This window comes from Monodelphis domestica, chromosome 1, assembly GCF_027887165.1.
Source record: "Monodelphis domestica isolate mMonDom1 chromosome 1, mMonDom1.pri, whole genome shotgun sequence".
Classification (NCBI taxonomy): Eukaryota; Metazoa; Chordata; class Mammalia; order Didelphimorphia; family Didelphidae; genus Monodelphis; species Monodelphis domestica.
The window spans coordinates 223977504-223992178 of NC_077227.1; the positions used below are offsets into that span (position 1 = coordinate 223977504).

General features: G+C 37.4%; 1 protein-coding gene and 1 long non-coding RNA gene across 6 annotated transcripts in view; one reads left to right on the top strand and one right to left on the bottom strand.

Moving 5' to 3' along the window:
* LOC100619241 (cation channel sperm-associated auxiliary subunit beta-like) overlaps positions 1-14675 on the bottom strand; it is a 249570-nt gene that overhangs the window by 119358 nt on the left and 115537 nt on the right. The window lies entirely within an intron of this gene.
* The window catches only part of LOC107650550 (uncharacterized), a 133757-nt gene that overhangs the window by 84679 nt on the left and 34403 nt on the right, over positions 1-14675 (top strand). For all 3 annotated transcript variants that reach the window (XR_008914925.1, XR_008914926.1, XR_008914924.1), the window contains exon 3: positions 4967-5149. This is a non-coding gene — a long non-coding RNA (uncharacterized LOC107650550). The remainder of the gene's footprint in view (positions 1-4966; positions 5150-14675) is intronic.

Consider the following 14675-nt stretch of genomic DNA (forward strand, 5'->3'; position numbering starts at 1 on the left):
TTCTTTTGTACTCTTTTCAAGAAACTGTCATAAAAAATAATTTTATGCTGGAAGCTAAAATGACAGAATAACAAATGTTCAACTCACATAAATTAGAAAATAAATAAATATAATTCATAAAAAAATAAATTACTAAAAATAGATAATAAAGGGTCTCAAAACAAGTGAAAGCAAAAGGGATATGTCTGGAGAAATTAACACAGTGAACACTGTATTAGAGGAAGCTTTCATAGTCATGTCATGGGGTTAGATCCCAAGCAGCCTGAAGCAACAAACTAGCAGACAAGGGCAGCCCTAGAGAAGCCAGAGGTAAGGAAACTTCAGAGCCAAGAATAGCCCTACTCATCATCTGAAGCTCTGAAACCAGCAGAGGGGAGAAGCAGTTCAGCCCCAGCCTTAACCACTTTCATATGGCCTGAGGTAATAAAAAAGTAGAGCTGAGAAGACTCTTAGAAGCTGCCATATAGTCTAACGAAATGAAACAGAAGAGTGGGGGGGCAGCCCAATTGCTAGGCCAACCCATTTAGACATGGCTTGAGGTTACTAAATGAAAGCATGGAAGCCAGCTCAACAGCAGCCACACATACTTCCAAGGGGTGTGATGTAACAAACCCATAGAACAGGAAACAACCTAGTGCTGGAAACAACAAGAAAACTCAAAAGCAGGAGAAATGGAATCCATTTGGTAAAAAGCTGCTATAAACCATGAGACAGAAGTCTCCATATATGAAGGAACTGGCTAGGGACAGTTAGGTAGCTTACTGAATTGAAAGCCAGACCTAGTGACATAAAGACCTGGGTTGAAACCTAACCTCAGACACTTCTTAGTTGTGTGATCCTGGGATAACTCCCATTCCCTAGTCCTTACTGTTATTCTACATTGGAACCAATATACAGCATTAATTCTAAGATGGAAGTATGCAGGTGGAAAATTTGCCACACCTAAGCTATAATCCCAGCATCCTTTTAAGTTATGTCCCCATTTTACATAAGGATGCTTGGGAGATAAATTTGTCTGCGGCAATTTTTTTTTTGGAGCTTTGGCTTTTGGTTAAGTCCTGCAGATGTGAGTCTCTGGCTCTTTTGCTCTCCTTACTTAACTGAAGAACCTTTTTTTTTCTTTAATCTCTCTCTTTCTCTCTCTTATAATTATTAAAATTCCTATATAGTTTTCAATACTAGGAGTATTTATTTATTTTCACTCATACAAAATTTTTGGAGATCACAAAGGGACTAAGAACTAGAGGAACCAGATTTTTTCTCCTTCTGTGGTTTTCTCTTCCCTCTCCCCCTTTCCTTCTCCCTTCTCCCTCTTGAAAACCCTTCAAAGCCTTCTCATGTTCATTGCCTACACCTGCCCACCAGGAGAGCCAGGTAGTCATGTCTCTCCCTCACAAAGGCTGTTCCTGCTAACTCCTTCTGCTGTCACTGCTGCTTGCTGTTCCTGATACTGGTAAGCTTTAAATTCCCTGCCCTCAAAACCCCAGTCCAGTGGAGGGGGATTCATTTTCCCTCTTCAGAGGGGTACTGGTCCTCTCTCCTAGCTAAATCTTGTTTTAAAAAAACCCTCCCAATTTCCTATACTCCCTCTTAAAAAAAACTTAGCTAAAAGGAGTCCTCATCCCAAAAACCACCCCATAATCCTTAATTTAAAACTCCTCACCTCTGCCAATAAGAGGCTAATATTGAGCACTCCATATTTTCCCCTTTTCTGCTGAGCTGCAGTGCTACCTTTCTGCCACTTAAGCGCAGCACCAATAAGATATATAGATATATAGAGAGATACATATATAGATATAGATATAGATATATAAACTTAAAAAACAAACATCCAATACAGCCATGCTATATCATTGTAGAAAATAAAAACAGAACAATTTGATCACTTTTCTATAAGAAAGCCTTTTGGCTTTTGTCAAATTAGAAACCATTAAGGTTTCTGAAAGGCTCCTTTTCCTAATGTTGATAGGAATTCCTCTTTGCCTACTTATTAATATTGAGATGCAAAAGGCTGAAAATCAGAAATTATAAGCAGAAATACAAGCAGCAGTACAAATTCAAGTGGAAAATTTCAAACACTCTTTATATGATCTAGGAGAAAAGGAGGATCCCATTCAAATGTCTAATTCAAATTTTTATAAGCATGTTCCCAAACTACTCAGAGAGGAAAATCCCATTCCTCCTGAAATACAGACAGACTCTTCTCATATGTCTTTGATGGAAAACATTCTCTCTCGTTTTGAGCAACTCCCAGCTAAAACTCCCTCTCTTGCTCCTTCTCCTGATTCCTCTTCCTGCCCTGCCCCTCCTCCCACCCCACTACCAATCCCATCACAAAAAAAAACCCTCGTCCCCTACCATACAGGTTCCTACTTGTACTACAACAGTGTCCATATAGACACCTCCTAGAAAACCACAAGCACTGACTGATTCCTATTTTCATGGCAAACTGGAATTCCAGATACAGTTAAACTCTAAAGAAACAATGATGCAATTTTCCAATTTATTTCAGGGTTCAAAGGAAGTTTAATGAAGATACTATACAATGGAGATTTGAACCCTAGATTTCAATCCCCAGAAGTCCTTGGTATTTCCCAGAATTCCCTATAGTCTCACCCAAGTCCCCACCGGGGCAAGATCACAATTTGTATTTAAACTGGCTATAACACCTATTTGGGCCTCTCTCTTCCTCTCTGCTCTTCCATTTGCAAGGATGTAGTGAGTAAACTAAGCACAGGGGTTCTGAATTTGGCTAATCAGGCTTGGGCACGTGGTTTATTATTTTGTATCCCTGATTTCTCACTGAGCATGTGAAGACTGCTTTGGCCGAACAGATGGAAGAAACCAATAAGAAGGTTCAATGGCTGAGAGGGCGACGCAGCAAAGCACTGTGGAGTGCTTAGGGCATGTTGGAGCACTAAAGACAACACGGCCATCCAATGCAGCTGAGGAAGTCTCCAGGCATAACAATTTTTCGTGCCAATGGACCCAGGCTTCCAACACTGAGAGAGTGGGACTGTCTCTGTGCATCGACTTTTCCACTTAAATCTCCTTCATGCACAAGTGTTTTTTGTGCACACTCATCTACATCACAGATGAAAGCGCACAAAGACAATCGTCATCCTAGGTTACCAAGAGACTACTACTATCCCTGATTTCTAATAATCTTTAATAAACCTCAAAAAATATAATACTTTTATTACTAGAAACTATTTTAACTTTTACAATACTAATGACAGTATGAGTGTTGGCTTGATAATGAATAGCAACAAGGTTAGTATTTGTAAATCACTTCTTTTCTTTTCCCCTTAAGGGAAGTGCCCATATTAGCACCAAATAGGGATGTCTTAACATTAAGACAACATAGACCTTTCACACCTCAGGGTATTAAAGAATTTAAATGAGATGTTCCCAGTTACAAAGATGAACCCATCTTTGTCACACACACAAAAAAAAAGATGTCCAATATATTCTTTCATTTTGATCCTTCTTATAAGGATGTTTAACAATTGTTCCATGCCTTTTTGACAGAACATGAGAGAGATAAAATAATCTCTCATGTTAATAAGGCCTGAGGCTGCAATGCATCACACTGGCCACCTGTAGATAGATCCTCATTGGAACTATAACAATCACGATGAACATATGCAACTACAATGTGCTAGGGATGACATTTTAAAAGCAATTAGGGAGTGTTCAGAAAGACCTGATGGTTGGACTAAATTTGAATGTTTGAAATAATCTAATGATAAGACACCCTTCCCAATTTATCAATAGGCTCGTTGAACTGGGAGGTAGGTACCTAGACCTTGATATTTCTACAGAAAGTCATATTAGACATATAAAAAGACATTTTGTAAACAACTGTTCCACAGTACTCGAAGATTATTTTAAAACAAATTTCCAAAAGTGGGCTGAAATGGACATTGATGAGTTAAGGCGAACTGCTGCTTATGTCTTCAAAGGCAATAAAGAAAAACAATCAAAAACTAATGATCTACTAGAAAAGATCCAGAAAGAATTAAAATCTTTAACTGAAAGAACTGATAAACAAGAAAAATGTCATGATACTCAACCAATGCCACTTGCCCCTCTCCAAGAACCTAATTATCAATCCCTTCTCTGCCATTTCTGTGGAAAGAAGGGCCACATAATGATGAATTATAGACATTTTTTCCAAGTAATCAGAAACAATAATCAATGGAATAATATAGAAATTATAATTATAATAATGAATTTAGAAATCATAATTTTAGAACTGATAGCTTTTCTAGGAATTTAAATCAAATAACGATAACTTAAACCAAATGACACCATAACAATATCTCTTAAGTGGAGCTCTTCCATGAACTGCTCAGGGTTTTAATGCTCCTCCACATGAGGGAGAAGTTGGTGCCCCTTAAGCTCTATTGCTTTTGTTGTTTTGTTGCTATTAACCATTTTTAGTATTGTATCCCCTTAAACATAGCAAAGAAGAACCTGTATACCCCCTTACTTTATTTGTGCCATCCTGTATTTGACCCCCATATATTTATTTGTGCCTTCATGAAAATCTATAATGAGTTTAATTTGGAAAATGTGTATTTTGTGAATTTTTAATATTTGGTATTTTCTTTGTACCTATATTACCTCACAGAAAAAAACTGTCTTAGTGACTTGTATTAGTGATCTGTACTGACTTGATTTGCATTTTGTACTTTTTTGTGAAAATTTTATATCTTTTTCAATGTATTATTGGTTTATACCTCATTTGCACTCACACTGCGAATCATGGAAAGTTAAGGAGGAAATGAATCTTATTTTTCGGAAAGTAGCCTCTATATTTTACCTCTATAATTGTGAAATATATACAGTTTTTTTTAATTTTTATTGTTGTTTTTCCTCCTGCATGTGCAATAAAGTATTTGAGTTTAAAAAGTCACCAATATTGAATAGATTTTTTTAACTACTTTACTTTTTGCAACAGAATAAGCTAAGATGTCCATTTGCCTAGCAGATAGATGCATACCCAAAAAGCTTTGGACTTTCAACCTGCCACTGACTTATATCATGAGACTTTTGCTCAAGGACTATGTCTGAATCAAGTCAAAAACAGACCACAAAGGAGCACAAAGGAGTTGACCTGCAAAGTGCCACATAAGCACAAAAGGTAAAAACCAAACCAATCCTATTGTGATTGATGACATTTTGCACAAAGAGCACAAGGACTTGATCATGGGTGAGACTTGAGGTTATGGCTGTTTAACATGTGTTAAATGCAGGACTTCCTTGTACAACACTCTTAGCAAATATTTAACATCAGTTGTTCTGGCTCCAACTTCATTATCCTTGAAAGCAGAAAAAAGGGTCAAACAAGGGAATGCTACTTCCCATTTATTTCAAGACCTAATTTTTTTCTCTCTATTTTCTTTCATGATGTGACAACTTAATGAATCGGGTTAGTGAGTAATTGTTGTCACAGGCTTATGGGACATGGATCACTGAAAGCATCTGTTGTGATTTGTGAATTTGTTTCCCCTTTTTCCTAGAATTTTTCATGTTTTTGATATTCTATATTTCACTCAGAGTTATTTTTAATTTCTCTGAATTCTTTGATGTTTTTGATAATTGATCCATATGCCTTATGACTTGACCATAATGTATCCCTGTGTGATTCCTATGTGTATCCCTGTATCCTCCTCGGGGGGTGAGGGGAGAGGAGCTGATGTGTTTTTATTTTGTAATGAAAAGTTTTAAGTTCCTTTAAAGACAAAAAAAATTTTTTAAGGATAAGAAATTTGCTGCCTCCCTAAATCCAGAGACTGATTTCCTTGTGGAAGATGCCATGGAGATGCTCACAGAGGCCACAGATAGCTCCAGAAGTTCCTAAGCAAAACTGAATGTGCAGAACTGAACTTTAGGGGGTTGAATACATTTGTTTATATGTACGTTTTTGTACCAAAGCACACTGCCACCTAATTGATTTTGTTCTCGATTCCCTTTTGTTTTCTTATCCCTTAGATGTACTTTCCCTATGTAAGGTTGTATATACTTTAGTTAATTGTGCTTAAAATGATCCATGGGGGAGACTAGTCTCCCAAAGGATCACAGAGAGGAATGTGCAGGTGGAAAATTTGCCACACCCGAGTTACATTCCCAGAATCCTTTTAAGTTACATCCCCATTTTACATAGGGATGCTTGGGAGATAAATTTGGCTGAAACCCATACCGCAGGGCTCTTTGTTGTTTTTTTTTTTCAGAGTTTGTGATTTTGGTTAAGTGCTGCAGATGTGAGTCTCTGGCTCTTTTGCTCTGCTTACTTGACTGAAGAAGCTTTTTTTTCTTTAATCTCTCTCTCTTTCTCTCTTTTTTAATTTAATATTAAAATTCCTATATATTTTTCAAGACATGGAATATTTATTTATTTTTACTCCTACAGAAGGTAAGGGATTTTAAAAAGTAGGATGAAGAGATCAGCTAGGTGGCTCAGGGGTTAAAGAACCAGGCCTGGATATATGAGAGGCCCTGGTTTCAAATATGGCCTCAGACATTTCCTGGGTATGACCCTGGGCAAGTCACTTAACCCCAATTGCCTAGCTCTGACCATTCTTCTGTCTTGGAACCAATACAGAGTATTGATTCTAAAAATAGAAGGCAAGAGTTTTTAAAAATAAAATGAAAATAAAAAAGATGAAGAAGTTAGTGTGAGATTTAAAATGGTTAAGCCCATAAACTCTAGTGAGTTAAAATGGTGAAAAATATAAATTGTGATAGATATAAGAGAGGGTGAGTAAATTTGACTGCAGAAATATGTTTCACTACAGTGTCTTGGGTTTTAAATCAAATATAAAGTGGTTGCCAGGGAAATATTCCCAATTATTCAAATACCCAAGTCAACTGGGTTTTATAGAGATTTTAATTAACAATACAATGAGTAATCAAAGAAAGAGAGAGAGAGAGTAAGAAAGGAATAAGTATGAAGGGCCTCAAGCCAATATGGCCTAGGCCTGAGTCTTAAGAGAGAAATCAGTCAGTTTTTTAACACTCACCACAAGGTCTGACTAAACAAGGATTCTAGTAACACCAGGCCAGTTCCATCTCAGCTGGCTTCACCAGAGAGCCTTCCAGCCAGAGACTGTTCCAAAGGGCCTCTCTCCAGAGCCTCCAGAGGGACAGAGTCCACTTAGAGGAGCTCCAGCGAGACTTCCTTAGAGATTGTCCTCCAAGAGTTTCCCTTCTCCAGAGCCTCTCTCAAGAGATTCTTCCCAAGCCATCCTCATCAGAGATCCTCCAAAAGGAATTCTCCAAAAGGAATATCCTCAAGAGATTCTGCTTCTTCTTATATAGGGGTTTTTCTCCCATGTCACCTCCCCTAAGTCCCTACATCTACCAATCACTGACCATCTAAATTCCTGGTAAGTCGACCAATCTCTTCAGTAAGTCTGAATCAGAAAAAATGCTGCTGTGTCGACCAAGATCCTCAGTAAGTCTGAACGAGAGAAAACACAGCTGAGTCAACTAATCTCATTAAGAGAAAACTTGACCGACCCTTTTAGGTACCTAGCATCCCATTGTATCAATTCTAAAAACAGGCCTGGCTCAAAGAACTCCTTGCCTTATTATAAGTATGGGTCCAAGTACTTTCATTGTTTAGCAAAGAGTTTTCTCTCCTAAAGCAGTCTTAAGTACGGGTAGAGTAGGGGTCCTCCCATAGCAAGGAGTTTTCTCCCCTAAAGCAGTCTTAAGTACGGGTGGAGTAGAGGTCCTCCCATTTCTGATCCTGGTGAGTTCTCACATCAAAATGGGTAATGTTTCTCAGTAGGGAATTTGTTCCAATTAAGAATTCCCCAATGGGGAAATTTTTAACATTCACAAGTCTGAGAGATTTCAAGATTTACATTAGTCAACCCCTGGAAGTGCATATTGAAGGACACAAAGACAGTCAGGTCTACCCCAAGCTCTAGAGAAGGCTTCACTGCAAATTTAAACAGGTCATTCTTCCATCTCAGTTACAGAGCAAAACCTCAACAGATAGACAAGGTAATAAGGGGAAATAACATAATAACTACAAAAATGGCCAAAAGACAAAGAAAAAAATCTAACTTCAGAAAGTTTCTTTAGTCACATGGAAGAAACTAAGAAGAGGACAAAAATTGCAAAAAGGAAACATATGAAACCTCAAAGAAAAAATGGGAAAGGATATCTGGCCCTGAAAGACCACCTAGAAGAACTTAAAAAGAAGTTTAAAAATCAAGTAATAAATGATGGAAACATTAAAAAACTTGGAAACTGTAATAGGCCAAAAGGAATTGAAGGTCAAAACACATACACACAAGAAAACAACTCTCTAAAGATTAGAATGGGTAAAATGGCAAAGGAAATACAAAAGCTTAAGGAATAAAATAACTTCATCAAAATTCAAATTGAGCAAATGGAAGCTAATGATTACATAAGACATTAGGAAACAATAAGGCAAAATCAAAAGAATGAGAAAAAAAAGAATAAAATCTGAATTACCTCACTGGAAAAACAATTAACCAGGAAAATAGATCCAGGAAAGACAATCTGAGAATCATTGTAATACTTGAAATCTCTGATATTAAAAAAAAGTCTGAACATCACACTACAAGAAATCATCAGGGAAAACTTTCCTGATATCCTCAAACAAGAGGGGAAAATAAAAACAAAGAATTCATGGATTACCTCCTGAAAGAGACCCTAATATAAAACTTCCCAACTGTTATAGCAAAATTCAAAAACTCCCAGACCAAGGGGAAAGGACTGAAAGCAGCCAGAAGGAATTCACATATCATGGATTACATAAGACCTGGCAGCTTCTACATTAAAGAACTAGAAAGCATGGAATATGATATTCTGAAAGGCAAAGATCTGAGACTACAAGCAAGAATCATATACCTAGTAAAATAGAGCAGAACTCTCCAGAGGAAAAAAGTTTTCAGATATTCCTGGACCAAAAAAAAAAAAACAATAACAAAAAAACCACAGAGCTGAAAAGACAAATCGATGAGTAGATGTGACACCCAAGAGATGTATAAAAAGATAAAGAGGAAAGTGAAAACAAGAATTTCAGTAAGATTGATTTTAGTACATACATGACTAGGAAGGTGGTAGTTAAAATGCTTAAGATATATAAATATGTGTATATATGTATGTTATATATTTATGTATTAGTGTCATGTATATTGTATATATATATGTGTATGCATATATATGATATTTGTATCATATAAGGTACTTAAAATATTCCAGATATTTAAAGTGCTTAGGATATTTGAGTATTTTTCACAATTAGAACAATAAATAAAGTATACATAAAAAACTAAATAGGATGAGTTGATATTCAAAAAAAAATCATGAAGCAGAAAAGATGAACACACAGAGAGAAAAGAAAAGATAGAAGGGGGTAAATTATCTCACATAAAATAGAACCTGTCAAAGTAGATGAAAAGATAGTGAATGTGGTGTCTAATGCTTAAATAACATAAAATTGGAATAACATCTATTCTCAGCTAACTATAGAAACACACACACACACACACACACACACACACATATATATATATATATATATATATATATATATATATATAGAGAGAGAGAGAGAGAGAGAGAGAGAGAGAGAGAGAGAGAGGAAGAAGGGAAAGGGGAGTGAGAAAATGTGGGGATGGACAAAAAGAAGAGCAAACAGGAGGAAGTGGTGATCAGAATCAAAATATTTGTGAACAAGCAAAGGCTAAAGGATAAATAGAGTAAAAATAAGATGGAGGGAAACACACAATTAGTCATCTTATGTATGAATGTGAATGGGATTAACTGATCCATAAATGAAAAAAGTATAGCAGAGCGATTTAGAAACAAGAAAACCAACATGCGCTAACTACAAGGAACACATTTAAAACAGGGAGATACATATAAAATAAAAGTAAAGGACTAGAAAAAAATTATTATACTTTAACTAAAGTAGATACCCCTGAATTTCTTTTCAATTCTTCTGAGAGAACACTTAGCTTTCTAAGTACATTTGTGACAGATCCATCTGGGGATGTATTATTAGGCACATAGGTACAGCAAGATCCTCCTATCATAACACAAACTTCTTCCTTTGCCAGGCTCATGTCCAAGGCAACTCTATTATCCCATGTCATCCTATGACTTGAATCCAATTGCTGAGCTAAACCTATAATTGCATCCCTAGTATAGTTTAAAAACCTGTTGCTTGTAATGAATGTAATTAATCCAATTCACATTTTTATTTATAGTTACCCACTAGAAAAGAGATTCCACACCAAAAGGTGTATTTATTAACCTTTTTGCAAATCAACCAGGAGTCTACCACTTGTTTTGCAACTGTATATAAATCCAGTGCACATATATTTTGTTCAAATTAGGTCACATGCATTCTGGACTCCCCAATGGCTGCCTTGGTACAAATGATGTAAAATTCCTTTAGCTATAGCTTGATTGATTCTCTCTCTTCTATCAGGCAGAAACCACCTGTCATCCTCCATTTCTTTTCCTCCTATAGTTTTCACCTTATCTATCTCTGCCTCTGTAAAGATTGGCTTTCCTATGTTTTTATCTGCTTATCTTCTTAAATTCCAGCTCTCCTAGCTTCTTCATCTGTTCATCTATTTCCTCTAGCTTCAAAGGAGTTCCCTTTTTTGTAGCATTCCAAGCATATTCACATCTAAGAAATATAAATGATGTATGGATATTGTGTCTTCAGACACAAGGTTTGAACTCTGATATTTGTGGGCAGACTCTTGACCTAGCCGTGCTGCCTTTGTTCAAGACAAACTCATTAACATTTGGTGCCCAGTCAAAGTCCTTTGTAAAAGTGCGGATTGAAGTCAACAGGCCCAAAAGGTGTCATCATTACCATCCCGTCCAATCTGAATTATCTATGCTTTGTTACCTGGTCCTTGATCCTGGTAATCCTCAATAAAGCCTGGGGTGCAGGCGTGATTCTCTTCCTCTTGTTCCTGCAACCTTCAAGTTCTCACTACTGCCTCTCTCTTTACTAAGGCCCCTCTTGGCCACATGCTTTCTATCTCAGAATCCTTACTTCCACATGTCTGCAAACTTCTCACATTTTCCTTTAATTCTTCTACCAAGGAAAATGTCATAGGGATTCACGCCTGCCCTATCAAAAATATTGACTTGTCTGTGTCCTTCATTCTTCACCCATTTTCTCAGACTCCTTGCTCCTTCTTGAGCCCCAACCCACAAAGGAAAACTCTTTTTATAACCACCACTGACTGACAGGTTATATTTTTGATGCCCATTTACATAGATCACAGTCAATAGTTGACTCTAACATGTTCTCAAGTACTTTCTTTAGCAGTTAAATGTGTGCTCTTTTTCCTTAATAGAAATCATTCCTCTTGCATTCCAAATTTTTCCAAATATAAGCACTACTCCCCATGCATACTTTGAATCAGCATAAATGTTTCCTCCTCAACCTCCCAGAATTTTCAGAGCCCTGATTTAGAGCATAGAGCTCACAAGTTTGTGCTGACCAAGTGCTTGGGAGACAGCCTTTATCTACTAAGACTGCTTTATCACCATCAATAATTACATAACCAACTCTCTTTTTTCCATCTATTAGTCATGAGGATCCACCTATAAATAGATTCATTTCTCCAGAGAGAGATTTTTCCTATAAATCCTCCTGGGCTTTTGTTTGGAAATCAATAATATCTATCTAAGCAATCATGTTCAATCTGTTCATCTTAGCTTATTCTGATTTTCTTTTCCAGTACCTCACAGGTACTGGATACATGGCAGGATTCAAGTTTGAATCTGTTGGAAGGACTAAATCTTTTTCCAGTAAGATTGCTTTATATCTCAATATCCTAGAATCAGTAAGCCACCTTCCAGAACTTTGGTGTAGGGTTGCACAGATTAGGTGAGGCACACTAACCATTAGACTTCCTCCAAAAGTCAAATTTCCTTCTTCTACCAAAACTGCTGTGGCACCAATTGGTTGTATACATATTGGCCATCCTCTCACAACAGGATCAAGGATTCTAGATAAGAATTCTACAGGTTACCTGTGTCCTCCCCATGTTTGTGCAAGAACCCCCCCCCCCAAAGCTATTCCTTGATCCACTATGGCAAACAGGTGAAAAGGCTTACTCCAAGAGGGTAAGGCTGGAGCTGATTTTAATCCCTTTTTCAATTCTGAAATTTTTTCTTCTCCTTCTGTATTCCATTCTATGGGATCTGGAGCTTTTCCTAAGAGATGAGCATAAAATGGCTTTGTATATGTTGCATACTCATCTATCCAGAATCTGCAATAATTCAGTAATCACAAAAACTTCCCTAAGTTCTTTTTTATTCAAGTTGCAAAATTGCAGACACCTGGGCTGGGTCTAACCTCCTTTCACCCTTCACTAATGAAGTATCCTAGATATTTAACTTCTATTTCTACAAATTGTAACTTTTGGCACCAGTAGTCCTTTCTCACCCAAAAAATTCAGCAAATTAAATGAAGCAGTTACTATGCTGGGATGTTTGTCCCAAGCTAGCGATATGTCATCCACATACTGGAGAAGTATGACTTGGGGTAGGGGCTTAAACCCTGCTAATATTGATTCAAGAACCTGGCCACATACATTTGGGAAATTATTGAAACCCTGTGCTAGAACATACCATTGAAATTGTCTTTTTCTTCCTGTTTCAGGATCTTCCCATTTGAATGCAAACAAATCTCTGCTGTTATGGTGCAGAGGGAATGACCAGAAAGCATCTTTCAGGTCTATCACAGTAAAATACCATTGCTGTACAGAATCTTACTCATCAAAGTGTAAGGATCTGGGACCACTGGATGGATAGGAACTACTAGCTTATTGATCTCTCTCAGATTCGGTACCAATCTATAACTTCCTTCTGGCTTTTGCACTGGTAATATAGATCTGTTATGGGCTGATTGACAACCCTCCAATAAGCCATCCTCTAGCAAGGCTAGACTTCACAGACTATCATAGACTTCAGTCCTCTCCTCCCCTCTAGTGAAATAGGATGCTGCCTGGTTTTAAGAATCTGGACTGGCTCTTTCAATTGAATTTGTAAATGAGATATTGTGATTTTTCTTATATTTCTTGGTCCCACCTAGACTTGATGATTTATTTGTCTTTCTTCTTCTACCTTAAGAAAAAGCTGTCAGCAGGGCTACTATGCAGCTAGGATTCTACCCTGGCCCACACTCAAATGTAGGTTCAATTTTGTAATCATTTTTCTTCCTAGCAAATTAATGCCTACTTCAGGAATCAGGAAAAGTGTCCAAATATTTTCTCCTGCTTATATTTTACAATTGGAGGCTGTGTCATGGGGGCAATGAGAAACAATGAGCTTCTGATCACTTAGCTCAGCTCCTGGAGTTAACAAGATGAGGGAGGTCCTCCACACTACGTTATCAATTAAGAATATTATTTCTACCTCCTGGTTCCCTACCTGCAAAATTATCAAAGGGGTCTAGATGTGGTTCAAAAAACCCTTGACCCTGTCAATCCTCTGCTTCTTCAGAGAAAGTGAGTAGATCTTACACTCTTTCTCTTGTTTATGGCAATTTTTCCTCATATGTTCTTTTTCTTCAGTCAAAACATACTAGAGAGGCTCTTGTTCTCTCTGGGAACTTTCCTGTCCCTTTATTTTTCTCTTTCTTTCAGAACATACTCCTTTCTGGCTTGTCCTTCCTTTCTGGCTTCCTCTTTCTCTGTCCAGAATCATTCTGTGTTACTTTTCTGACAGCTCTAATAAAGCTTCTGGCTTTTTCCCTTTTCTACCTCTTCTCTCCTGACACATAACAGCTGGACTTGCTGGAATAATTTATTAAGAGACTTCAACATCCATTCTTCTATCTTATTAAGTTTCTATCTTATTAAAATTCTTTCATAAATCTGGCCAGGAATTGGTGACAAAATAGCTCTTTAAGAGATTTTATCCACCAGGCTCAGTCAAGTCTATTCCAGAATGCTTACTAAATGCCTCTCTTAATCTACTTATAAACTCATTCAGAGTCTTATCTTTTCTCTGCTTGACTACATAAACCTTATGCATATTTGGACTTCAAGGTACTACTATCCTTATCCCTTGGATAATTATCTTTCTAAGATCTCTTATTCCTTTGATGGGAGGCACATTATTATCCCAGCCAGGATCTCTTAAATGGTATTTTGCCTCTTAATTGGGACCTCCTTCCTCCTCTGGGTGTTCAGGGTCCCATGCTCTCATAGCTGCTTTTCTAACCTGACCTCTTTCTTCCTCAGTGAATAATTACTTTAAAATTGCCATCATCTCTGGCCATGAATATAAACTTGGGCGAAAAAATTGATCAACTTAATCAGCAACACTCACAGATCTTCTAACAGAACTTTCATGTCTCTTTCAAAGTTCTGAAACTCAGAGGCACTGAGAGGGGTGCTAACGTATCCTAACCCCTGTCCTACTAGTACTTCTATGAGTGGATGCTGCTTAGCATGTCCCCAAAAAGGGAAATTAATCTGGACCTCTAATAACCTCTTAACTTCTCTGTTCACATGTTCATATAGGTCTGGCAGAGGAATAACTGCTGCTTCTGCTTTGGGGGTTTGGCAGTAGGAGAGCCAATGGAACTAAAGATGCCATAGGAGGCACTGGTACTAGCTCTGGTCTCATCTGAGGTGCCAGTGCTG